Source organism: Plecotus auritus, assembly GCF_963455305.1.
Source record: "Plecotus auritus genome assembly, chromosome: 1".
NCBI classification, from domain to species: Eukaryota; Metazoa; Chordata; class Mammalia; order Chiroptera; family Vespertilionidae; genus Plecotus; species Plecotus auritus.
The window spans coordinates 95,813,085-95,838,910 of NC_137770.1; the positions used below are offsets into that span (position 1 = coordinate 95,813,085).

A 25,826-nucleotide genomic window follows, 5' to 3' on the forward strand; every position below is an offset into this window, starting at 1 on the left:
TTTTGAACTTTTAATGAAACTTTAATTACAATAGCACTTGCCCATAATCCTGTGATTTCGAACTTCTTAAATAAAACTTTAATGACTTGGGATTCTGTTTTCTGAAAAAGAAATCTGAGGCAGGCAAATTGCCTGTAGTACATTTAATTGAGTTTTTAAGGGTTAGGTTTAAATCAAATAATTTGTTCTACTTGATAATATATTTTCAGTTAAGGGAGGCCTTCTGGTGTTTTTCTAATTACAGATTTTAGACAGCAAATGTGACCCAAATGAAATGTCAGTATTAGATCTGATGTAATGTAGGCTTGTTTTTGTTTTGTTTTTAATTTGAGAGTGGCAGCTGCAGACTATGAAAGATGTGAACTAACTGAGCTCTTCATCACAGTTGTCAGAACCTTCCACTCTCATCTCTTCTTGGTTTGAAGATTTAGTTATCTCTAAGATGAACTATGAGGTTTTTCCCCAGATTTAAAAAATGTTGAGTGGTAAATGACAAACTTTGGGGGTTTGGTAGTTAAAACAGAAAACTGAGAAAGAAATTTAATCATCTGCAAAGTATAGTTTTAAAAACATGTGTTTTGAATTCTCTATAAAAGCCCATTAAAGATAATTGTCCTCTACTTAAGCACATTTTACTCAGTGCATACTTAATCAGTAATGCTATTCCCCATTTCCTCTTCAACTCCACAATTGAAAACTGAAAAATAGGCTTATTATCTCTGGATCATCAAGGTGTCTTTGGTGTAAGAATTGTGGTCAAAATGTGAATCTTTTAGAAAAATCAATGAGTTCCAAAGTACAGGAAGGGTAAAAATATAAAAAGAGAAACAGGCAGACTCCTTGCAGTGCCTTCTCAGCATCACATACTGGTATTTCCCTTATTTCTTCTAGTTTATTTATTTTCTCTAATAAAATACTTGATGAAATTCTACCAACTGGGCCCAGTCTTTTTCTTTCTCTTTTTGTTTTATTTTATTTTATTTTTTTAAAATAAATCTTTATTGTTCAGATTATTACAGGTGTTCCTCTTTTTTCCCCCCATAGCTCCCCTCCACCTGATTCCCCACCCCACCCCATGCCCTTACCCCCCTGCCACTGTCTTCATCCATAGTGTAAGATTTTTGTCCAATCTCTTCCCACACCCCTCACACCCCCTTCCCCCTGAGAATTGTCAGTCCACTCCCTTTCTATGTCCCTGATTCTATTATATTCACCAGTCCATTCTGTTCTTCAGATTTTTTATTCACTTGATTTTTAGATTCACTTGTTGGTAGGTGTGTATTTGATGTCATTTTGTTGTTTATAATTTTTATCTTTACCTTTTTCTTCTTCTTCCTCTTCTTAAAGAATACCCTTCAGCATTTCATGTAATCCTGGTTTGGTGGTGGTGAACTCCTTTAGCTTTTTCTTGTCTGTGAAGCTCTTTATCTGACCTTCAACTCTGAATGATAGCTTTGCTGGGTAGAGTAATCTTGGTTGTAGGTTCTTGGTTTTCATCACTTTGAATATTTCTTGCCACTCCCTTCTGGCCTGCATGGTTTCTGCCGAGAAATCAGCTGACAGTCGTATGGGTGCTCCCTTATAGGTAACTAACCGTTTTTCTCTTGCTGCTTTCAAGATTCTCTCTTTGTCTTTTGCCCTTGGCATTTTAATTATGATGTGTCTTGGTGTGGTCCTCTTTGGATTCCTCTTGTATGGGGTTCTGTGCGCTTCCTGAACTTGTAAGTCTATTTCTTTCACCAGGTAGGGAAAGTTTTCTGTCATTATTTCTTCTAATAGGTTTTCAATATTTTGCTCTCTCTCTCCTTCTGGCACCCCAAAAATTCAGATGTTGGTATGCTTAAAGTTGTCCCAGAGGCTCCTTACACTATCTTCATATTTTTGGGTTCTTTTTTTCTTTTTGTTTTTCTGGTTGGGTGTTTTTTGTTTCCTCATATTTCAGATCTTTGGTTTGATTCTTGGGGTATGTTGATCTACAGTTGAGTTTCTGTATATTCTTTATTTTAGACAGTGTATGCTTAATTTCTGACTGGTCCTTTTCCATTTTTTTGGCATTCTCATTAAGATCCTTAAAGGTTGCCGAAACCGGTTTGGCTCAGTGGATAGAGCGTCAGCCTGCGGACTGAAAGGTCCCAGGTTCGATTCCGGTCAAGAGCATGTACCTTGGTTGCGGGCATATCCCCAGTAGGGAGTGTGCAGGAGGCAGCTGATAGATGTTTCTCTCTCATCGATGTTTCTAACTCTCTATCCCTCTCCCTTCCTCTCTGTAAAAAATCAATAAAATATATTTAAAAAAAAAAAAAAGATCCTTAAAGGTCTCACTAAGTTCCTCAGTGGTTTTTAGAAGATTCTTGAGTAACCTTATAAATGTGGTTCTGAACTCTATGTTGTCCAGTAGTTTGCTTTCCTCCATTTCTTTCATTCGTGACATGTTTCTTTGTCTCCGCATTTTGCTGCTTCCCTGTGTTAATGGAGTGGCTTTGTGTGGTAGGTGACCTATAGGGGCCAGTAGTTCAGCCTCCCCAATCACCTGAGGTGGACGCCTTTGGTACACCCCTTTGTGGGCTGAGTGCAAAGTCTTGGTGTAGTTAAGCCTTGATTGCTGTTGGTACACTGGGAGGAATTGACCTCCAGGCCAATTGGCTGTGAGGACCCACTGTGTCTATAATGGAAGAACTGCTGCGCTGGAGACACGCTTATGGGGCAGGACTTGTTTCAGTGGGGCTTTGGTGCTCACTGAGTCTGCCTCTTGAATGTGTCACTTATGGATGTGAGGAGTTGAAATCTGGTGTCTCAAACTGACCACTAGGTACACTGGCTTCTGGATCTCTAATGAGATGCAGGTCAGCTACTGTCTGAGGCCACCCAGCAGGCGCTACAGCGAGAACTACAGTTTTCTCCTCTTTGCTTGGGGTTTGGAGGTTTTGGAGCTGTCTGACCCGGGCTGCAAGTTAGCTAGGTTAAGCTGCGCTAGGGCAGGTCATTCATATGCTAAAGCCGCTGCATGGAGCTTGGGTGGGTTTGTAGATTGTGCGGGGCGGGGTCTCAGGGCATGACTAGGCTAGGGCGTGGCAAACAGCGATGGCTGCCAGTCAGCCGGCTCTGCGTCTCTGACCACGTCCCCGCGTCCTGCGCCCCAGCACAGTAAACAATTATTCCTGCGCTCAGCCCTGCAAGCAAGCCACCCTCACTTTCCGACCCCACAGCAGACAGTCCAGCTTCTCCCCGTAGGAGTTTGGGTCCCCCGTTTCTCCCCAGAAACTGGAGTTCAGAGTAATCGGGAGCTTGTCTCCCCTCGGATTGAAAAAAACAGCACTCCCAGTCGCCCGCCGCCAGCCCTATTCGCGCGCCTCTGTACCTTAGCTTTTCAGCGCTTGTGCACCTCTCAATGCTGTTTGCTCTTTCCTTCTAGTTGTAGAACTTCCACTCAGCCAGCTTTCCCGTGGTTCTGGGTGATAGACGTTTTGTCTTTTAGTTGTAGTTTTGAAATTATTGTGCGAGGCAGCAGTTTAGGTGTTTACCTACGCCGCCATCTTGGATCCTCCTCTGGACCCAGTCTTTTTTAGAAGAACTAGCTTGAAGTAGTGCATTTCCTCCTGCTGCCTGACTTCTGTTTTACAAAGTTATGAGAATTAGAATTTTGGGGTGATTTTTAGACATGGAGAACATTTTGGGGGAGAGATCTGAGGAAGATGCAAGAGTGGGAGTTTTCACATGGCAGTACTAGAGGCAGAGGGATAAAGGCATTTTAACTTTAGGAGTTTTGAACAACATGGGAGTGTACAAAAGAGAAACTTATATTTTTCTTAGGTCAAGCACAAGAGAGTTTTTTTTTCTTATACTTTTTCTCTCTGTTTTTTTACTCTGTTATTTTTCTTATACTTTTTCTCTCTCAGATTAAGGCTGGCACTATTATTATTGTAGTGTAACCCCATCTTACAAAGGACGCCTCAAAAAGTCGAATTATGGAGTCATTTATTAAAAGCCGGCGACATACGAGGGAGCAAAAGCACTCCAGACCTCGCAGCCCCGAAAAGCTCGCCACATCTGGCTTATATGCAGAATATCACAAAAGTATCGATTACATCTTTGGGTCTGGAATGAGGAACCTGTTTCCCGAAAAGCATTCTTTACAGAAGCAAAAATTAAGCAAGTTATCTAAAGTATTTACGAATCACTGAATCAACAGAAACACATTATCTGGGACCACCGGGGCAATTTAGAATAATTGTGCTGTCCAGATTTTGGGATCACTGAATCAACTGAAACTCAGTTATCTGTAGCTACTGAAACAATTTGGGATAATTGAGCTGTCCTGGTTCTCAGAAGAATGTGCTTCAGTAACCAGTGAGATCACAATCAGTGGGATATTCAAACCACCATCAATGGAGTATTCAATCATACATAAGTTCAGAAAATCAAAATAACTTTTAAATGAGTACAGAACCCAAAACAGCAAGTTTAAAATATTAAAGAGCAATTTTTACCCAAGGATGGTTGCTACCATACTTCATTGTCATACTGTAGTCTTATTATGTAGTTTTGGCATGGAAACCAAATCACTTCTTATAAATTTGTATTTACAGGAAAAGTATTGAGTTCTAAATAGACATAAGTGAAGTTTTAGAAACAGTATGTTGGAAGTGAGGCAATATCCAGAATGACCACACTTTTCGTTTTCTTTTACTTAGAAAGTGCTGGCTTAGATTTCAGATTCATTTTTTCTTTTGCTGATAACTAAATGCATCAGTTTTTATTGCCTTTTCATTCGGTCTCCCTAGAGAATAGAATAATGTAAATAAGACAGTAGATTAGAAATAACACACTGGTACTGAAGAGGGACAGCCTACTTCTGAGGTAAGAGAAAACAATCAGTTTGAAAGAGTAGCAGCTGAGATGTTGACAATCAGGGCAAAGGTCTTCTCCATTCTCCATAGCGCAAACTGATTTTTATAAAGATGCCCCTCTTGCAGTCTTTCTTATCTCAGTAAATATAATTATTACCACTTTTTGATTCAAGCCACTAAACTATACAACTACAATAGCTTCCCAACTGGTTTCCCTGTTTCCAAATACCCATGTCTGTTTTTGGTGAGAGTGATCCTTTTATTTTTTAACTAGAGGCCCAGTGCATGAATTCATGCATGGGTGGGGTCCCTTGACCTGGCCAGCAATTGGGGCTGGTTGGGGCCGCCTTCCCCATTCCCAATTGGGGCCAATCAGGGCCGGCCAGCGGGGGAGGGAGGAAGGAATGTAGAAGGTTTGCTGTGGAGCACACTGACCACCAGGGGGCAGCTCCTGGGTTGAACGTCTGCCCCCCTTGTGGTCAGTGCGCGTCATAGCTACCGGCTGGTCATCTGGTCATAATGGTCACTTAGGCTTTTATATACAGGCAGTCCTTGCATTATGTTGGAGATCCATTCCTATAGCGTGAAGTAACTCGATTTTTGCCATAAGTCAGAACCCACCTACATGAGCACCTACGTCGCTCACATGGAGCACATACACAGCAGTAATGAAGTGAAACAGTAAAAAAAAATGTTAAAGAAAGATAACAATTCCTGACCTTTACTTGTAGGAAATAAATAATAAAAAACATAAAGCACATATGTATATATGTCAAAATGACGGAACTTTTTTTTTCTTCATAATACTGTAAATGGGAGATGGTGACATAACCACGAAGCGATGTAAGTTGAGTCTGACATAAAACAAGGACTGCCTGTATCCTATCTAATAAAAGTAATATGCAAATTGACCATCACTCCAACACTCAAGATGGCTGCCCCCATGTGGTCAAAGATGGCCACCACAAGATTGTCGGCAAGGGAGGGCAGTTGAGGGGGACCAGGCCTGCAGGGGAGGGCAGTTGAGGGGGACCAGGCCTGCAGGGGAGGGCAGTTGGGGGGAACCAGGCCAGCAGGGTAGAGCAGTTAGGGGCAACCAGGCCAACAGGGGAGGGAAGTTAGGGGTGTCCAGGCCTAGAGGGGAGGGCAGTTGGGGTGACCAGGCCAGCAGGGAAGGGCAGTTAGGGGCAACCAGGCTGGCAAGGGAGGGCAGTTAGGGGTTATTGGGCCAACAGGGGAGGGCAGTTGGGGGCATCCAGGCCTGCAGGGGAGGGCAGTTAGGGGCAACCAGGCTGGCAGGGAAGGGCAGTTAGGGGTGACCAAGCCGGCAGGGGAGGGCAGTTAGGGGCAAACAGGCTGGCAAAGGAGCAGTTAGGTGTCGATCAGGCTGGCCGGGGAGTGGTTAGGGGGTGATCAGGCTGCAGGCAGAAGTGGTTAGGGGCAATCAGGCAGGCAGGTGAGCGGTTGGGAGCCAGCAGTTGTGGATTGTGGGAGGGATGTCCGACTGCCCGTTTAAACAGGCATTCGGACATCCCTTGAGCGGTTCCAGATTGGAGAGGGTGCAGCCTGGGCTGAGGGACCTTCCCCCCCCCCCCCCCCGTGCACGAATTTTGTGCACCGGGCCTCTAGTATAGATATATTTTTTATTGATTTCAGAGAGGAAGGGAGAGGGGGAGAGAGAGAGAAACATTAGTGATGAGAGAGAATCATTGATCAGCTGCCTCCTGCACGCCCCACACTAGGGCATCTAGCCTGCAACCCGAGCATGTGTCCTTGACCAGAATCGAACCTGGGACCCTTCAGTCCACAGGCTGACACTCTATCCACTAAGCCAAATCGGCTAGGGATTTGATGTGAGAGAGACACATCCTTTTAAATCCATGTCAGATCCTGTTACTTCTCTGCTTAAAACTCCAATAGCTTTCCATTTCACTCAAATTAAAAATAAGAGTCTTTACAGGGACCTGTAAGCCCTTTGTATTAGCCTCTCAGGTCTTATTTCATTCTATTCATTCTGGACTTCTTGGTGGCTCTTGATCTCACCAGATATACTCCTGCCTCAGGACCTTTACACTCGCTATTTCCTCTTCCTCCAGGTATCTATGATTATTCATTCACCTCCAACTTTTTTCTTAAATATTACATTCTTAGAATGGTTCTTCCTAGTCACCCTATTTAAAATAACATTAAATAGTATGCCTCAATGGTTAGTGTTGACCTGAGCACCACAGGGTCTTGGGTTCGATTCCCTGTCACGTTTCATACCCGTGCTGCAGGTTTGATCCCTAGCCCAGTCAGGGCACATTCAGGAGCTAAGCAATCAATGTGTTTCTCTCACATCAATATTTCTCTTTTCCTCCCTCCCATTCTCTCTAAAAAAGTCAATGGGCTTGGCCAGTGTGGCTCAGTAGTTGTGTACCAACCTATGAACCATGAGGTCATAGATTTGATTCCCAGTCAGGGCACATGCCTGGGTTGCGGGCTCTATACTCAGTGTGGGGTGTGTGGGGGGCAGCCGATCGATGATTCTCTCTCATCAGTGATGTTTCTATCTCTCCCTCTCCCATCCTCTTTGAAATCAATAAACATATATTAAAAATAAATAGATGGGGGAAAATCTTCTGGTGAGGATTACAAAAAAACAACAATAATAAGATTAAGATAAAATAAAATAGCATGTATATCCTCACTGTCACCCAGGCACTCCCTATTTTCTGTCTCTGCTTTATTTTTCTCCATAGCACTTACCATCATCTGACATACTATATATTTTATTTGCTTTTATTGTCTATCTTTTTTTTACATATTAGAATAGAAGCTCTTCACCCAAGGATATTTTTCCATCGATTTTTAGGAAGAGTGGAAGGGAGGGGGAGAGACTCATCGATTGGTTGCCTCCCAAACACGCCCCAACCAGGGCCTGAGATAGAGCCTGCAACTGAGGTATGTTTACAATGAAATATTTGAGTCACTAAGAAATTTACTAAGATACTGTTTGGAGTCCTTCATTTGATAAAAGAACATATGCAATGCCTTTCTAACAACAATTTCCATTTTGGATGATTTTTACTTTAAAAGATTAAGAAGAAATAAAATTGAGTGTTTAAAGGAGCATGCCTCAGTTATCTGGAATGTTTACTTATATGTATAACACATTCCCCAAAAATGCAAGGTACAAGGGGATAGTGTTTGTATTCTTAAACTCCTTTAAAAATATTTTTAATTTGCCCTAACCGGTTTGGCTCAATGGATAGAGCGTCGGCCTGTGGACTGAAGGGTCCCAGGTTCGATTCCGGTCAAGGGCATGTACCTTGGTTGCGGGCGCATTCCCAGTAGGGGGTGTGCAGGAGGCAGCTGATCGATGATTCTCTCTCATCGATGTTTCTAACTCTCTATCCCTCTCCCTTCCTCTCTGTAAAAAATCAATAAAATATATTTAAAAAAATATTTTTAATTTAATTTTTATTTATTTAATTCGTTGTTCATTCTCACCCAAGAATATTTTCTCCATTGATTTTTAGAGAGAGTGGAATAGACAGGGAGAAACAGAGAGAGAGAAACATCTATGTGAGAGAAACATCGTTTGGTTGCCTCCTGCACGTGCCCTGATTGGTGCTGGGGATTGAGCCTGCACCGAGGTACATGCCCTTGACTGGAATTGAACCCAGGATTCTTCAGTTGGAGGGTTGACGCTCTAACCACCGGTTAGGGCAGTGTTTGTATTCTTTTTTCTTTTTAAATATATTTTTATTGATTTCAGAGAGAAAGGAAGAGGGAGAAAGAAATAGAAACATCAGTGATGAGAGAATCATTGATTGGCTGCTTCCTGCATGTCCTCTACTGGGGATTGAGCCTGTGATCCGGGTATGTACCCTGACCAGGATTGAACCTTGACCTCATGGCTCATAGGTCAGTGCTCAACTCCTGAGCCATAGTGGTTGGGCAGTGTTTGTATTCTTGAAAATGTTCAAAAGATCTTTTCAAATACTAGTTTTGCTATTTAATTGGTTTTAACTCTCCTTTTTGTAAAAATGTAAACATTTATATAAGGCTTATTATATGCTAGTCATTATTTTGAGTGCTTTACAACTTATTTAATGTCATCTTTATAATAATCATGGGAAAGTTACTTCTCTTATCCTCTATTTCTTGATTTTTAAACAGACAAGATTGGACTACATAATCTCCAAAGCCCCTTCCAGCTCTGAAATGTTAAAACTTTCTAACTGTTGGCCAGGCAACCTAGTTATGTGTTAATTAAGACAGGTCATCTTTTCCTAGTGGGAGCAGAGATGATGGTGAAGCCCTGAAGATAGTGCAGAGTAGGAGAGGAAGTTGTTATTTAGATGAATGTAAGTGCAGAATCTGTATCTGGCAGTGTCAGTCTGGGAAGGAAGAAAGAGTACATCAAATCATTGTTGAGGTTTTGATGATGTGAAGCTGTTTAACTACCTCACTGCCTTTCCTTAATATCTTAAGGTTGAAATTCAAAGTTGTTTAAGTCTTGTGCAGAGCACATGACACCTCCTTATTATCTGGCACTACTTTTTAGCTATAGATTGAAACTTAGCAAGGACTTCTCCCCCATGGTTTTAAGAAATAGGAAATAGAAGGGTTAAGAATTTAGTACATGAAATATAAAATTTGAATCTGATTAAGCATCTAGAGCCAACTACTAATTTACAGGAAATATAGGGGATATATTACACCTTAAGGATGCAACATCAAATCCAGTCTATGGGAAACCCAGTTTCTTGCAATAAAAAAATTTGAAGGTTGGGAGAGAGGAAGGACCTGTATATCAAAAGCAATTTGTGATATATCAACCATTTGTGTGTGTGGTCTGTACTAGGCCTTTAATTCTTGATTTGCACAATCAAAAAGCCCTAGCTGGTTTGGCTCAGTGGATAGAGCATCGACTCGAGGACTGAAGGGTCCAGGGTTCGATTCCGGTCAAGGGCAGGTACCTCGGTTGCAGGCTTAATCCCCAGCCTTGATCGTTGCTCGTGTGGGAAGCAACCGATTGATGTGTCGCATATCGCTGTTTCTATTTCTATGTCTCTCCCCCTCCCTTCCACTCCCTCTAAAAATCAATGGGAAAAATGTCTTTGGGTGAGGATTAAAAAAAAAAGATCGGAGCATCAATTGATGGAGATATTAAGAAATTGCTGGATTTTTTTAGATGTAATAATGCTAGTGAGTTATGTTTTGAAACTTGTTATATTTTTAGAACTACACACCAAAACATTTATGGATGAAATGAATGATGTCTGAGATATGCTTCAAAAATAACAGAAATGGGGATGGAGTAGATGGGGTTATGTAAGAAACAAAATTGGCCATGAGTTGATAAAGTTAGTGTTTGGATTCATTGGGACTTATATTATTCTGTCTACTTTTTATATGTTTGGAATTTACATTGTAAAAACCTGTTTTAAAAAACTGACATATTAAATAAATACAAATATGCTTTTAGGATAGAAGTTACGAAGAGGGAGATTATAAAGCAATGCCCCATTAATGAATTTCATGAAGAGGCAGCATCTTGTGTAGTGTTTTTCTCCAAACATATCCTATGTAATAAGACCCTAATGTGCAAATCGACCAAACAACTGGTCGCTATGACGTGCACTGACCACCAGGGAGCAGACACTCAATGCAGAAGCTGCCCCCTGGTGGTCAGTGCGCTCCCATAGGGGGAGCTCCACTCAGCCAGAAGTTTGGCTCAAGACTGGTGAGCGAAGTGGTGGTACATAGGGCCTCTAATATTCATTATAAAAGACAAAAGTAGTTCAGAAATGTCACTGTAGAAAGTGAAAGACCCCTTCTTTAATCAAATAATTTTTAAATGCTGCAAATTGGTCCCGCTGGCATGGCTCAGTGGTTGAGCATCGACATATGAACCAAGAAGCCACGGTTTGATTCCCAGTCAGGGCACATGCCTGGATTGCTGGCTTGATCCCCAGTGTGGGGTGTGCAGGAGGCAGCTGATCAGTGATGCTCTCTCATCATTGATGTTTCTATCTCTCCCTCTCCCTTCCTCTCTGAAGTCAATAAACATATATTTTTAAAAAAATACTGAAAATTGTTATGTCATTTGCACATGGTAATCTATTCCTGTTTCTAATTATGAAATGCATGAGAGATGAACTTTAGATTAAGAGCTGGAGAGAGATTTTTTTTTTTAATAAATCTTTATTCAGATTATTACAATTATTTCTCCTTTTCCCCCCCATAGCTCCCCTCCACCCAGTTCCCACCCCACCTTCTGCCCTTACCTCCCCACCACTGTCCTCATCCATAGGTGTATGATTTTTGTCCAGTCACTTCATGAACCCCCCCATACCACTTTCCCCCTGAGAATTATCAGTCCACTCCCTTTCTATGCCCCTGATTCTATTATATTCACCAGATTATTCTGTTCCTCAGGTTTTTAATTCACTTGATTTTTAGGTTCACTTGTTGATAGATATGTATTTGTTGTTCATAATTTTTCTCTTTCCTTTTTTCTTCTTCCTCTTCTTTAAGAATACCTTTCAGCATTTCATATAATACTGGTTTGGTGGTGATGAACTCCTTCAGCTTTTTCTTATCTGTGCAGCTCTTTATCTTCCCTTCAATTCTGAATGATAGCTTTGCTGGGTAGAGTAATCTTGGTTGTAGGTTCTTGCTATTCATCACATTGAAAATTTCTTGCCACTCCCGTCTGGCCTGCATAGTTTCTGTTGAGAAATCAGCTGACAGTCGTATGGGTGCTCCCTTGTAGGTAATTAACTGTTTTTCTCTTGCTGCTTTTAATATTCTCTCTTTGTCTTTTGCTCTTGGCATTTTAATTATAATGTGTCTTGGTGTGGTCCTCTTTGGATTCCTTTTGTTTGGGGTTCTGTGCGCTTCCTGAACTTGTAAGTCTATTTCTTTCACCAGGTGGTGGAAGTTTTCAGTCATTATTTCTTCAAATAGGTTTTCAGTATCTTGCTCTCTCTCTTCTTCTGGCACCCCCATAATTCTGATGTTGGTACGCTTGAAGTTGTCCCAGAATCTTCTTACACTATCTTCAACTTTTTGGATTTTTTTTTTGCTTTTTTCTTTTTTGGTTGAGTGTTTTTTGCTTCTTTGTGTTTCAATTCTTTGACTTGATTGTTGTGTTCCTCTTGTCTGTTTTTGGGTCTCTGTATAATATTTTTTATTTCAGTCAGTGTATGTTTAATTTCTAGTTGGTCCTTTTTCATATCTTCGAGGGTTTCGTTATATTTATCGGCCTTTTCTAGGATATTCTTAAAAAGTCTTATAACCGTGGTTTTGAATTCTATATCCAGTCGTTTGTTTTCCTCCATTTCTTTCGTTTGTGATCTGATTCTTTGATGCCGCATTTTCACTCTTCCCTGAGTTGGTAAGGTAGATTTGTGTGCTAGGTTTCCAATATGGCCCAGTGGGTCTGCCTCCCCAGTTAACCTGAGGTGGACACTCTTGGTGCACCCCTTTGTGGACTGTGTGTACAGCCTTGTTGTAATTAAGTCTTTATTGTTGTTGGTATCACTGGGAAGAATTGACCTCCAGGCCAGTTGGCTGTAAGGATCAGCTGTGTCTATGCTGGGAGAAGTTCGGTGCTGGAGACAGCCTTATAGGATTAGACTTGCCAAATTGCAATAGCCTCTGTGCTCAGCTTGGATGGGGTGGAGTCTCAGTCTTGGCTTCCTGTCAGCCTTACCCTTGCGCGCACGTGCGCGCCTTCAGACCTCCACCTTCCCTGGCTTCTGAGTCTCTGCGCGAGAGTCCAGACTCCCCCCACAAGAGCGTGGGTCCCCAGGGGCTCGCCTGGAACTGGGGTTCAGTGCAGTCCAGGAACCTCCGACTCCCTTCCACTAGGGAAAGCCTGTGGCAACCTCCGCAGCCTTTGTGCGCACGTGCGCGCCTTCAGTCCTCCGCCTTCCCCGGCTCCCGAGTCTCCGCCCAAGAGTCCAGACTCCCCCCACAAGAGCGTGGGTCCCCAGGGGCTCGCCTGGAACCGGGGTTCAGTGCTGTCAGAACTGGGGCCCAGTGGAGTCAGGAATCTCCGACTCCCTTCCACTAGGGAAAGCCTGTGGCAACCTCCGCAGCCTTTGTGCGCACTGGCGTGCGCGCGCGCACTTTCAGTCCTCCGCCTTCCCCGGCTCCGGAGTCTCCGCCCGAGAGTCCAGACTCCCCCCACAAGAGTGTGGGTCCCCAGGGGCTCGCCTGGAACTGGGGTTCACTGCAGTCAGAACTGAGGCTCAGTGCATTCAGGAGCCTCTGACTCCCTTCCACTAGGGAAAGCCTGTGGCAACCTCCGCAGCCTTTGTGCGCACTGGCACGCGCGCGCCTTCAGACTTCTGCCTTCCCCAGCTCCCGAGTCTCTGCCAGAAAGTCCAGACTCCCCCCGTAAGAGCGTGGGTCCCCAGGGGCTCGCCCAGAACTGGGGTTCAGTGCAGTCAGAACTGGGGTTCAGTGCGGTCGGAGGCTTCCTTCCCCCTTCCGCCAGAGAAAGTCAGCCAGGCTCTCAGCCGCCCTTCCTCTCTGCGCGCACAAAGACCCTTTGCCGTACCTCCAATTCTCTGTGAGCTTTTCTCTTTCCTTCTAGTTGTAGAATTTTCACTCAGCCAGCTTTCCTGTGGTTCTGGATGGTGTCCATTCTGTCTTTTAGTTGTAGTTTTGAAATTGTTGTGCGAGGCAGCAGTTTAGGTGCTTACCTATGCCGCCATCTTGGTTTCTCCCCCTGGAGAGAGATTTTATACTGAACTGCATTGCTTTTCTTTTGCAAAAGGGATATTAACATTAGTTCTGGAGTGAAAAAAAAAATACTATACGTGTTAATCCATTATGTAGTGAGAACTATAGCTAAAGTGACAACCTGGAATGCTCCAGTGTGCTTCTACCCCTGCCTTTGATGCAAATGGCAATTATAGACTAATTGTGGTGTGCTCAGGCCTTCCATGAAGAGAAATTTGAACCTGAGAGCCTATGTCCCCAGCAGTGCTAATTGGGAGATGTGGAGTAAGGGGATTTCCACTCTTGGTTAATAAGATCTCCAGGCGCATTTCCTCTTTGTTTTTGCATTTCTCTCAGCTGTGAAGCAGCTGCAGGGAAGTAAAATGTAATTTCCTGCCCTTGGGTTGCTGGCTTTTCTTTTGGAAAATTATAATTGGAAGAGTGGAATGTGTATGGATTGAGTTACCTACACAGCTGATTTAAACACCAGTTTTTCAGTTTTATTGAGATATAATTGACATATAACATTGTATTAGTTTAAGGTGTACAACATAATGATTTGATATTTGTAAGGAACTGATTATTATTAAGTACCAAAATAACCTGAAAAATCACTTTCAGAACTAGCAGAGCTGAATGATTAGATCCAAAGAACTGCATTCATGTTCCCTTGTGAACTATGTCACCAGTGAAGCTAAATTAGTATTTAAATCTTTAATTTATCACTATTGTGTTAGGATAAAACTTTTATAGAATACCCTTATAAATACTAGTAAAATAATGATAATGGACTTGGGGGGAAGAGGCAAGGGCCATAATTCTCTTTCTTGTTTTGTGATTAACCCTGTTGTTTTTCAGATATTGTTCCACTAGAGGCCTGGTGCATGAAAATTCATGTACTGGAAGGGGGGGTCCTTCAGCCTGGCCTGCCCCCTCTCACAGTCCAGGACCCCTCAGTGGCGGGGGGTGACCCAGCAGTCAGGGGAAGGCCATGCCCCCATCACACCTCTGCTGCTACCACTGCCGGCAGCGCAAGCCTCGGCCGGCCCTGGTTACCTGAGCCTCGGGTGGCCCTGGGCAGCCGGGCAGCTGCCATCCGAGGCTTGCCTGTGCCTCGGGCCAGCCCTGGGCAGATGGGGGACTGAGGGTACTGGGGGACTCCAGAGGCAGGCGCGCCGAGTGGCCGGACCCGCCTGGGGGCGGGCCTGGCTGTGCCGCATGCCTGCTGCCCCGGCAGGGCTGAGGGGCCTGGGCGCTGCCATCTTGTGGCTGTGGGCGCTGCCATCTTTGAGGGTGTGGCGGTCAATTAGCATATTCCCTCCTTATTGGCTGTGGGTGCCTCCATCTTTGTGAGGGCGTGATGATCAGTTAGCATATTCCCTCTTTATTAGATAGGATAGGATGCTGAACTCCCAGAAGTTTTGGTAAATTTTTGTGTAAATATATGTGCAGCCTTGTTTTAGGTGGGTTATAGCCTGGTAGGTAGACATGACATGTACATATAAGCTAAAATTATATTAAATACCAAGTTTAGATAGCTCATGACACCAAAATTTATTAGAAAACTAGTGACCCGGTGCACAAAATTCGTGCACATTAAAAGGGGATTAATTAGAGGAAATAATTTAATGTTGCTATTTGCCCTTTCTCTATAATAGAAGTGTCAGAGATGAAAGAAAATTAGTAAAATGTATATGAAAACCTTCCTCCTGTCAGAGTCTGGGGCACACCACAGGACCCAGAGTCAAGTCCCTGCCCACCCACATGCACCTCAAAATTGTGTGAGACTCAGACCTGGCCAGCGCATGCCCCCGCTCCCCCTCATTGGGCTAGATCCAGACCCGGCCAGTCCCACCCTTGTCAAGCCCTGCCAGGCAGGGGGTGTAGCCTCAGGTCCCCTGGCCCAGCGCCAGGGGGGCGGGGCGTGGCCTGAGGTCCCCCAGCCCAGACCGGGGCGGGGGGCGTGCCTTGAGGTCCTCTGTCAAGCCCTGCCAGGTGGGGGACATGGCCTGAGATCCCCTGTCAAGCCCCGCTGGGTGGGGGGTATGGCCTGAGGTCCCCCGTCAAGTCCTGCCAGGCGGGGGGGGGGGGCACAGCCTCAGGACCCCCATCAAGCCCCGCTGGGCGGGGGCGCAGCCTGAGTTCCCCTGATCCAGCACTGGGGGTGCACCTTGAGGTCCCCCATCAAGCCTCGCTGGGTGGGGGGCATGGCCTGAGGTCTCCTGTCAAGCCCCGCTGGACGGGGGCACGGCCTGAGGTCCCCCGGCCTGGTGCCGGGGTGGGGGGAGCGGCCTGAGGTCCCCTAGCCCAGCACCAGGACCGGAAGTGCACCTTGAGGTCCCCCATCAAGCCCCGCCGGGTGCAGGGCGTGGCCTGAGGTCCCCTGTCAAGCCCTGCTGGGTGGGGGGAGCGGCCTGAGGTCCCCTAGCCTAGCACCAGGATGGGGAGCGTACCTTGAGGTCCCCTTTCAAGTCCCGCTGGGTGGGGGGCGTGGCCTCAGGTCCCCTGGCCTGATGCCAGGGTGGGGGGCGTGGCCTCAGGTCCCCTGTCAAGCCCTGCCAGGTGGGGGGGCGCAGCCTGAAATCCCCTGTCAAACCCCACCTGGCAGGGGGAACAGCCTGAGGTCCCCTAGCCCAGCACCAGGACAGGAAGTGCACCTTGAGGTCCCCTGTCAAGCCCTGCTGGGTGGGGGAGGGCGTAGCTTCAGGTTCCTGCTGATTGCTCATTAAGGTTCCTTATGGGAACTTGGCCTCAGCTGTGGGTGCAGCCATCTTTTGTGATGAAGTGATGGTCAATTAGCATATTCCCTCTTTATTAGATAGGATGGCCAGAGCAGAAGCAGGTGCAGTGAATTTCAGCACAGTTCCAGGGGTGGGCAAACTTTTTGACTCGAGGGCCACAATGGGTTCTTAAACTGGACCGGAGGGCCGGAACAAAAGCATGGATGGAGTGTTTGTGTGAACTAATATAAATTCAAAGTAAAGGAGCGGAGGGGAGAGCAAGAGAACCGGATAGAATAGCCGGATCTGGCCCGCGGGCCGTAGTTTGCCCAAGGCTGCCCTAGCCCCTAGAGTTCCTGAGCAGCGAGTGGCAATGTGCATCTGGGGTAGGATCTCTTCATCTTAAGTCACATTGCATCACAGATCTTTTTCAGTGGTCGGCAAACTCATTAGTCAACAGAACCAAATATCAACAGTACAACGATTGAAATCTTTTTTGAGAGCCGAAAACCGACTTCTGCACATGGACCACGAAGTTTCAATCGCACTGTACGTGCGCGCCTGCACATGGTATTTTGTGGAAGAGCCACACTCAAGGGGCCAAAGAGCCACATGTGGCTCGCGAGCCGCAGTTTGCCGACCACTGATCTAGGTTGACACCACTGTTCACAAAGACTTATACCACAATCTCCATGCCTCCTTTAAGAGGACTTTTATGAATTTTGGGCTCTCCTGGACTCCTTGTCCTCTCCTCACTAGAGGAAAGAACCATTTCCCTGTGGTGAGGGTGTATAACTTTTCTCATGGAAGAGGACCCAGAGCTGTGTTTCTAGTGGGACTTTTTTCCTCAGCTCTAGTTCTTGCTTGTCCAAGTGTCTCCCGAGTTTTCTTTAATCTTGGTTACTCTTTTAAATGCCAGATCAGTGTAACCAATTGCTTGTAAGACATTTCTATGTGAATATGCCATAATGAACTTAAATTCAACATGTCAAAAACAAATTCTAGCCTTCGATCACATACCACTGAGTTTGTTTGTTGTTTTTTTTTTTATTTTCTTCTTTGCCACTCAGATTGGAGAAATTAAAATTGATTTTTTGCCCTGGCTGGAGTGGCTCAGTTGGTTGAGCAGTCGTCCCATGCACCAAAAGGTCACCAGTTCAATTCTCTGTCAGGGCACAGGCCCAAATTGTGGGTTTGGTCCAGGTCTGGGTGCATACGGGAGGCAACCCCATCAATATTTCCCTCTCTCTCTCTTAAAAAACAAAAACATTTTTAAAAAAAGGACTTGAAAGAAACAAACTGATTTTGACTCCTCTTTTATCCTTAAACTTTGTGTGGTATCAGTTACTAACCTTATCGTGCAACATTTCTCAATTCTGCCTCTGTTGTTCTGTTTCCACTACTCCCATAGGCTGTATTGCTGCTTCGAAAACCAATACTCAAGAGGCAGGTGGTGGTGTAAGGAAAAATGATTTATTCAAGAGCCCACAGCCTAATAAGATGAGGGTAGGAGACTCTCATCCCAAAGACCATCTTAACATCTCAGTGCAGGCAGAGGCTTATAAGGAGGGAGAGGGAAAACAACAAAGAGATCAAAGGGAGGGGGTTAAAAAATTCTCCGTGCACACCAGCAGAGTCTTTTCTAATAAGAACTTTGAAAGTGGTCAAGTGATGGTGTGGTGTGCATCATCTTGGTTTTTGTCCTCCTGGTCTTCATCATCCTGGTTTTACGATTGAAGGTCAGCAAATCTCCCAGAGCTGGGATGACTGGAGGTTGGAGTCTGTACCTTTTGAACTTAGTTCCTAGAATTCTTATACAAACATGCTGTTTATCTACAAGTTACATATTAGAGTCAGCATTTACAGAAGCAATGTCAAAAGAATGGTGGGGTGGGTTACATCTACACTCTTCTTCCATCTTTTTTCTTCACACTATTGCCACATCAGTCTTTTCAAAACACTGATTTAATTACATTATTCTCTTGTCCCACAATCTGCAGTTTTCCATTCCTGCCCTGAAAGTAACTCCTTCACAGTTTCTCTACAACCTAATTTTCAAGCCTCATCTTTCAATACTCTCCTCTACACACATCTACTTCAGCTAGATTTGGCTCTTCACTGGCTCTGGACTACTTTTCCCCTTTATCTACTCTGTACTCCTGTTTCCAAATCCTGTTTTTTCGTCAAGGCTTTCTCAAGTCTTTTCTGTCACATAGTCTTCCCTGACCTCTATAGTCTGTTTATCTTTTCTTCCTTTGAACTTGTAGCATTTATTAACCCTGGCACACACTTGGCTATTAATCTGTACCATGTGTTCTTGTTTTGTGCTTAGTTTTTCACATCAGTATCTTTTGTCTTTTCATCTACATTATGCACTGATTGAGGGATAGAGCTCCCTTCTTTGTATTTTTCACAATGCTTGACCTTATAGGTGTGCAATAAATGTTATTTATACATTGACATTCATTTTACATTTCTTGTGTCATAGCTACCATTTATTTAATTATATTGTTTAATCATTACAGTTACAAAGTATATTTTATATACTTTATGAATGAGGAAACTGAGGCTCAGAGAAGTTCAGTGACTTGCCAGAGCCACACAGTTTAAGTCATAAAGGCTGTATGCAAACCCAGATCTTTGGATTCTATTACAGATGCTATTTACACTTACTAGTAATTCTACCTCCTTATTAGTCTGATGTATGTTTTTTTTCTTTTTTATTAAATTTATTGGGGTGACATTGGTTAATATCATATAAATTTCAGGTTTGGGTTTCTGTTACAAGATTTGTATATTGCACTGTGTGCCCATTACCCAAAGTCAAATCTTCTCCTGTTACCATGTTTTTTAGGGTGGGATAGTGCTTAACATTTAGCTTGCTTACATGAATAAGCAGTAATTGCTAGCAGGAACAATAAAACAGTTGCAAACTATGTCAGAGTTCACAGGAAAATAGAATTTCCCTTAATCTCATCGATTACTGGTGGAATGACTCACCTTACAGTAGTGCGTTGTTCTTAAGTTATTCAATATTTGTTTAAGTTAGGCAAGGGAGGGCAAATCACTGATGAGATTGTACAAGAAACGTCATTTGAGCTAATGACTGTTCCTGGGATATCCCCAAGATTTGTACCTCAGTATTCTTGCCTCCTATTTACTCTTTGACTCTTTCACTGTTGGGATTTTTTTCAGAGTAAAATCACTTCCCATTTCCGTTATGCCTTCCATCTGGACAGCTTCCATAGGCTACTTTCTTATACTGTGAAGCACAAAGATTAACTATATGCTTACTTAACATGAGTCAGATTTAGTATTGCTTATCTTAGAATTTCCAAGAATTAAAAAATTATCCACCTCTGTTATCCGTTTTCTATTATTGATTTTTTTTTCATTAAAAGAGGACAAAAAAAAATCCAAACTATTTTCTTTATAAATTAGCAATAAAATTGAACATAGATGACAGTAAATTCTGCTTCATTGCTATGAGAAAATTGTTCCGCAGGGATCGGGCCTAAACTGCTATGTCTCTTGGAATTGATAGAGTGGCCTTGTGTAGTAGGGCCCATGGCTCAGCCTCCCCAGTCACCTGAGCTGAGCACTCTAGGTGTGCCCCTGTGTGGGCTGCGTACACAGTCTTGTAGTTGAGTCTTGAGTGGTGTTGGTATCACAGGGAGGAACTGACCTCCAGGCCAACTGGCTGTGAGAACCAGCTGTGACTACAGTGGGAGAGATGCTGTGCAGCAGACACCCCTATGGAGCAGGACTTGCTTCAGTGGGGCTTTGGTGCTCACTGAGTCTGCCTCTTGAGTGTGTCGCTTATGAATATGTAGAGTTGTAATATGGTATGATCTGATACTGACCACTGGGTACACTGGCTCTTGGGTCTCCAGGGAGGTGCGAAGTCAGCTACTGCCTGCAGCCACCCAGCGGGAGCTACAGAGAGATCTACAGATTTCTCCTCTCTGTATGGGGTTTGGAAGTGACCAGGCAAGGCCCAGCTATGAATCAAGGCAGGCTGGTGCTGGTGCCGGGTCTTGGACCTTTTATTGATAGGTTTGGGGCTCCCTGACCCAGCTGCAGTTAGATTATTGGTACTTACAGGGATCCATCTACTCTACCACTGTATGAGGAACAGGAAGCAGAGAAAGTTGTTTTGCTGATGTCTGTTTTAAAACACAAAGAGTTATAAATGGTGACAAACTATTGGTAAAATTTGTACCAGTATTACTACTTACCTAAATTTAGCACATGAAGAGACTTTTGAGGTATGGTCTTATTGCAGTCAAATCACTTAATTTTATTGAATCCTTGCGACAGCCCTTTGAAGTAGCCCCACTTCATTTCTCAGGAACCTGAGGTCCAGAAAAGTGAGGTAACTGATCAAAAGTATATAAGCTAATGCAGAGAAAATGCAAACACAGATAGGCAGTGGTCAGTTGAGGCTTCTTTAGTATCCTCACAGCTGAGGGCTGTGCATGTATCTGAGGAGGATAATATGGTATCCAAATTTATTATTAAGAGAAACATTCTTAGTTTGGCCACTTTTGAGGATAAACAATGAAAAATTTATAAAGATTCTTAAAAAGAGCCTTGGCAACTCTCTTGTAATTGCTTTTTTCTAGGAATTCTCTTTGAGGGTTTTTAGTTAGGTTCCCTCCATATATAGTTAAAATTTTCTCCAATACTTTCTGCCCCCAATTTGGAAAGTAAGTGTTTACTTTCTGATTTATTTATTTATTTATTTATTTACTTACTTACTAGAGGCTTGGTGCATGAAATTCGTGCGGGTGGGCAGGCGTCCCTCAGCCCGGCCTGCTCCCTCTTGCAATTTGGGACCTCTTGGGGGATGTTCCGCAGGGATCGGGCCTAAACTGGCAGTCAGACATTCCTCTTGCAATCTGGGACCGCTGGCTTCTAACCGCTCCCCTGCCTGCCTGATCACCCCTAACCACTAGCCTGCCTACCCGATTGTTCCTAACTGCCTCTGCCTTGGCCCCCGCTGCCTCGGCTTCATCTGGAAGGATGTCCGGATGTCTGGTCTAATTAGCATATTACACTTTCATTATTATAGATTGGCTTAATGACTTTTTATTTTTCCCTAATGTCCAACAGTTTTGCTAAGTTGATCATTTAAGGTCAATTTTTACAATTTTTCTCTTATTTACACAAAATTCTTGGATTATAGTTATAAGCATTAGTCCTGTTTCTTTGCTTTGTTTTTTCTCCTTTCAGGAGTCTAATAAGTCATATTAAATCTTTTCTGCCTGTTTTCTATTTTAAGGACTTTCTCTCTTGACCTTTTTACTTCTTTTTATTTTATTTTATTCTAGTGTTTTTTAATCTTTATTGTTAAGATTAGAGGCCCGGTGCATGAAAATTCATGCACTGGAGGGAGTGGTCCCTCAGCCCGGCCTTCCTCCTCTCACAGTCCAGGAGCCCTCAGGGGCGGGAGGCGACCTGGCGATCAGAGCAAGGCGATGTTCCGCAGCTGCAGCTTGTTTGAGACATTTTAGCCTGAGCAAGGACAGGTTATTCATATGTAAAAGGCACTGCACACAGCTTGGGTGGGGTTGTAAATTGGATGAGCTGTGGGTCTTAGTGAGTCTCCACGGCGGATCAAACAGAAATGACTGTCAGTCAGCCCTGTGACCAGGGAGGTCCCAACATAGGAATTATGATTCCTGCGAGCACCTCTGTCTGGGAGAAAGCTGCCCCTGAGTTCCTGCTCTGATGCCAGATAATCCATTTTCTCCTTTTACATGTCTGTGTCCTCCAAAGCCTCACCCTGGTGCTGGAGTTCAGAGGAAGCAGGACCTTGTAAGTTCAGTTCATGGTGCCATGAAGTGGTTGCTGATGCTAAATCTCTGATAAGTGTATTTCTTGAACAGTGAACAGACCTATCTGGGTATAAATGAGGAATATCATTACAAGGGTGTATCCGAGTAGGTTCTTCAGCTCACTGGGAGAGTGGGTGAAGTGTAAACACTGGTTCTTTTACAGAGTGGCTACTCCTCTCTGAACTGCAAGAAAAGGCTGGCTGGTAGACAGCTTCATCATTTGAACCAGAAAGGATGACACAGGAGAAACTAAGGAATCTGGATGGGACAGCTGAAACATCTCAGGTTTAAAATTAGCGTTTGCTATCTTCACATATTCCTCAAGCGTTGTGATAAATGTAATACATGTGCACTAAGTAGAGAAGAGGCTTCATTCATGTTTGCTATGCTGGGAGATAAATGATCTTCATCATGGTGAACAAATTCTTGAATTGTATGAATTATGCATTTAGGTCACAGAAGAGGCCAAGTTTAGACATTTTGGTTTTCAGAGATTTCACTTAATTTACTTTTTTAGTCCTAGTATCAGTCAAACAGGTGTTGGGGCTCCCCAGAGCAATCAGCCACCTCTGTTTTGCATCTGCATTCACCGCCTTCATGTAGAAATGCTGCTCTCCTGGAAAGATTAATTCCATTCTTGTGTCGTCTGCCAAATGGACTTTAATTTTACAAACGGCCATCTTTATACTTCCTTTGCTCTCATTGCAAACACCATCTTGTGAATCACAGTAGGATAGGATTCCATTATTTAAAACAAACCATTGAAGCTGTCAACCTGTGAGATAATTGGTCCACTTGAACAGACTTCTTCCATGCTTTGGAGCCTGGCACTACTCAACTTTCTGGTCTGGCACCAGCCTTCCATCCACAGTGATTGGGTAAGTGTGGAGCCTGGACAGCCATTTCTAGCCATGCCAACCCCTCCCCAGGTGGCCCTAGCCAACACCAAGCCGCCCTCAGCCCCTCAGCCTGAGAGTACCCTGGTATCTGGAGGCCCATAGAGGCCTGGACTGAGGTGGCCGCAGGTGGAGCTTGGGGACCTGGAGGAAGTGTGGGCTCAGACATCTCTGGGTGCGTCTTGGCCATCCTCCTGCTCTAGTTTCCTCGTCCCAGCTGCTCCCTTTCTGCTCCCTGTTTGTTTTCCTACATTTTTCTTGATAGGTCAAGTAATCTTTTATAGATTTAAAGCCAGTTAGATTTCTGCTAACTGCTTGCTTCTGTCTTGTCCATTTTTTTATTGATTTATAGGAGCTCTTTATTTGAAAAATTGTGATTTGAATTACAATCTTCTGAGGCCTTTTTTAAAAAACTTATATATTTTTTTTCTGTGCACATTTTTTTTTAAATATATTTTATTGATTTTTTACAGAGAGGAAGGAAGAGTGATAGGTAGTCAGAAACATCGATGAGAGAGAAACATCGATCAGCTGCCTCCTGCACACCTCCCACTGGGGATGTGCCCGCAACCAAGCTACATGCCCTTGACCGGAATCGAACCTGGGACCTTTCAGTCCGCAGGCTGACGCTCTTCCACTGAGACAAACCGGTTTTGGCTGTGCACATTTTTAAATAGGCACATTTATCATACTTGTTTCTTATGGCTCCTGGGTTTCATACTTAGAAACGTCTTTTCCATTATAAGATTACTAGAGGCCTGGTGCACAAAATTCATACACGGGTAGGGTCTCTAGGCCTGGTCTTCGATCAGGGCCAATGTGTGGGGTGACCTGCAGGGCGATCGAGGGGCCCCTACTGGCACCTGCCTTGGCTGGCCTGGCTCTACCAGCTTGCCAGCCTCGCCCCCTGCCACTGCCTCTGGTTGCCTCCCTCTGCAGGGCAACTGGCAGGGCAGTAGTGGGGGGAGGCCCTGCTGGCACCTGCCTTGGCTGGCCTGGGTCCTGTGGGCTGGGGGCAGCTCCTGCATTGGTGGTCCGTGCGCATTATAGTGCCTAGTCGTTCCGTCGGTCATTTGATTTGCATATTAGGCTTTTATTATATAGGATTAAACAAAGAACACTCACAGTCAAAAAACCTCCCTTTGCTCCCTTCTATTTTTGTTGTTTTCCATTAAATTTTTTATTCATTTAGAATTTTTTCTGGTATAAATGAGATATGTAGTTCCCACTTGATTATTTTCTCTACCTAATTACCCAGTTATGTCAATACCTTTTAACCCATATTTTCCCTCCACCACATTGGGATGCCACTTTTAGTATATATTAAATTCCCATTAATACTGGGGTCTGTTTCTTAACTTTCTATTCTCATCCATTAACCTCTGTACATGACCATGTTATTATTATTATTATTTTTTTATTAAGCCTCACCTGAGGATATTTTTCCCATTGATTTTCTTTCCTTTTTTTTTTTTTTTTTTAGAAAGAGTGCAAGGGAGAAAGGGAGTGGGGGAGAGAGAGAGAGAGAAACATCGATGTGAGAGAGAGAGAAACATCAATTGTTTTACCTCCTTCATGATCGTCAGCCAGGGCCAGGGATTGAACCTGCAACTGAGGCATATGCCCTTGACTGGGGATCAAACCCGAGACCCTTTGGTGCATGTCCAGGGTGTGCATGACCATACAATTTTTTGATTGCCTGTGATAGTTGTATTACATATCTTAATATGTGGTAGGGCTAATCCTTAGAACTGAGGTTCTGGCCACTTAATAAACTTTCAAATGGTAAATACTATAGACCCACTAGAGGCCCGGTGCACAAAATTTATGCACTTGGGCAGGGGGTCCCTCAGCCTGGCTTGTGCCTCTCTCAGTCCAGGAGTCCTTGGGGGATGTCCGACTGTCACAGAGGCGGGAGATTCTCCCACCACCGCCACTGTGCTCGCCAGCCGTGAGCCTGGCTTCTGGCTGAGTGGTACACCGCCTCTGGGTGCACACTGACCACTAGCTGGCAGCTCCTGTGTTGAGCGTCTGCCACCTGGTGATCAGTGCATATCATAGCGATTGGTCATTCCGCCATTTGGTCGATTTGTATATTAGCCATTTATGCCTGTGGGATCAGAGCAAAACCAGCTCTCCGACATCCCCTGAAGGGTCCCGGATTGTGAGAGGGCACAGGCCAGGCCAAGGAACCCCACTGGTGCACAATCGGCGATGGGGTGGGATGTGGGAGGTTGGCCAGCTGGGGAAGAACTGCAGGAGTGCTCCAGTGCATGTCTGGCCCGTTTTGCTCAGGCCCGATTGGCCGGACCCCAGCAGCAAGCTAATCTACCGGTCGGAGCGTCTTCCCCCTGGTGGTCATTACACGTCATAGCGAGCAATTGAATGGCCTTAGCATATCATTAGCATATTACGCTTTGATTAGTTGAATGGATGACTGGATGAATGGACACTTAGCATATTAGGCTTTTAATATAGGACTAGAGGACCGGTGCACAAAATTCATGCATGGGGAGGGGGGTCCTCAGGGAATGTCTGACTGCCAGTTTAGGCCCGATCCCCACAGGGGATCGGGCCCGATCCCACAGGCCCGATCCCCTGTGGGATCGGGCCTAAACTGGTAGTCGGACATCCCTCTTGCAATTCGGGATCATTGGCTCCTAATTGCTCACCTGCCTGTCTGCCTGATTGCCCCTGACTGCTCCCCCCCCCACACACACCAGCCTGATCACCCCTAACCGCCTCTGCCTGCCAGCCTGATCGCCCCTAACTGCCCCCCCTGCCGGCCTGGTTGCCCCA

General features: G+C 44.5%; 1 protein-coding gene and 1 pseudogene across 4 annotated transcripts in view; one reads left to right on the forward strand and one right to left on the reverse strand.

Moving 5' to 3' along the window:
- The window catches only part of PRORP (protein only RNase P catalytic subunit), a 168,263-nt gene that overhangs the window by 22,131 nt on the left and 120,306 nt on the right, over positions 1-25,826 (forward strand). The window lies entirely within an intron of this gene.
- On the reverse strand, positions 22,050-24,604 carry LOC308254288 (pleckstrin homology domain-containing family A member 3-like; annotated as a pseudogene). The gene is made up of 2 exons: positions 24,596-24,604; positions 22,050-22,946 (listed from the first exon to the last, which is right to left on the reverse strand). The product of its transcript is annotated as a pleckstrin homology domain-containing family A member 3-like (transcript).